This window comes from Frankliniella occidentalis, unplaced genomic scaffold, assembly GCF_000697945.3.
Source record: "Frankliniella occidentalis isolate FOCC.00 unplaced genomic scaffold, Focc_3.1 Scaffold176, whole genome shotgun sequence".
In the NCBI taxonomy this organism is placed as follows: domain Eukaryota; kingdom Metazoa; phylum Arthropoda; class Insecta; order Thysanoptera; family Thripidae; genus Frankliniella; species Frankliniella occidentalis.
Genome location: NW_026267302.1, coordinates 68,306 through 69,851, shown reverse-complemented (window position 1 = coordinate 69,851; position 1,546 = coordinate 68,306). Strand labels below are relative to the sequence as shown.

Below are 1,546 nucleotides of genomic sequence, written 5' to 3'. Positions count from 1 at the left end.
CACCCCCTGGCCACCCCCAGCCCACCTACCCTACCCCTACGGGGTTGGGGTGGGGGTTGGCTCGGTGCAGGGGGCTGGTCGCGCTGGCCGGGGCTGTCAGTGAGGCTGCGTACCGCCGCGGCTCCACACCGGACAGGGAACGCCTCCGCCCCTCCGCGCCACGCACCGCCACGCCGCCCCACGCCGCGCCGCGCCTCCGCCGAGGGCTTGCCTCTGCTCGACCCCCGCCCCGCCCGCCACCCGCCGGCCCGGAGGGAAGGGCAGGCCTGTCGTAGGGTTGAGTCGGTGAGTGCAACCAGGTGCAACACGTGACCGCGCCCCTCTGGAGATTGGACACTTTTGTTGGTTGTCTGTTCTTTATTTTCTGCTTATACACGTGGGCATGCTATGTGAGCAGTTTTTCCTCAAACTTGGGAGTTACTCAAAGTTTTCCACCTCTACCTCAAAATGGAACGTTTTTACCGTGACGTCCTCACGCTCAAGTTTTGAGCGTAATTACACGACTTGTGCAGCAATTTCGTCATGATAGGGGTTACTTGTGTGGTTAGTTCCAAAACAAACGGTCACAATTTTATGTACAAAAAAAATGTACTTATTCATGATTACAGGAAAGTGGTGCAAGGGGTATGCTTTGGCATTATTGGTTCATCAGTATCGCTGTGCCGTGAAAATCCTGATGTGATAAAATATGCTCGAAAATCGTTGTGCGTTGCATGTATTACCTAGTATACTCGGCACAAGTTTTATGGTAATGATTACTCTACCGGAAAAATATCTCTCGTTTCCTCAAATGAAGTCACAAAAGCATAAGTAAAATAGGGCGAGGTGAATACCTATAATCGCTTTTGATTAGGCGAGGAAATATTATCTCCTCTTACTCATGGATTGCTAGTAGTAAGGCCGGTAGCATGGACGAGGTCGCGGGTCGACAACTCGAATCGGGGGAGGGAGGGGGGTGGGGGGCAAGAGTACAGAGTACTTGGAGTTCACCCTAATTACTGTCAGCCTGGGACATAGGAGCACATGCAGCATGGAGCTCACCAGTTTTAGACCCCTCGCCAAAATTTTCTTTCTCACCTGAGTCTGTTTTTATTTAACCAGCCCCAATTACTCCGTTTCATTTGTTTGATGGTCCATCCTTTGGCAGTCGTGTTGTGCGCCCCTCGCTCTGTGATCCTTTCTCGACGCCCGGCCGCGGCACGCTGGCACGCTCGCAGCGCCCGTGCAAATAGCGTGCAAAAACAGTTCGCCGATCACTCCGCTCTGGTCTTGCTCCGCTCACTGTAAACAGAAACGTCGAATTTCGACGCCTTGCAGGTTCGTTTTTTGTTCAACAGGTCCGATTTTTTAAACGTCATTCCGGATAGGTGTTCACTTGATCAGAATTTTGTTCTCGTTTCAACTACACCCCTGAGACGGAAAACGTTGACTGAGCTTAGTTTGCATGTGTTTTTAATTGAATTTTAAACAAGATCGAGCCCTACAGTAAGCGTGTGGGAATTCGATTCTCGTGTTTCCAGTGTGCTCCAATACTGTGTGGGGGGGG

At 51.7% G+C, this 1,546-nt stretch overlaps 1 protein-coding gene across 3 annotated transcripts in view; it reads left to right on the top strand.

Annotated features, from left to right (window-relative positions):
* LOC113209990 (uncharacterized) overlaps window positions 1-1,546 on the top strand; it is a 23,100-nt gene that overhangs the window by 1,842 nt on the left and 19,712 nt on the right. Inside the window, exon 1 of one of the 3 annotated variants that reach the window (XM_052271854.1) lies at window positions 109-285. The exons of the other annotated variants lie outside the window; for them this stretch is intronic. The gene's annotated coding sequence lies outside the window, so the exon portion shown is untranslated. Of the gene's footprint in view, window positions 1-108; window positions 286-1,546 lie in introns of those variants that run through there. 3 annotated transcript variants of the gene reach the window in all.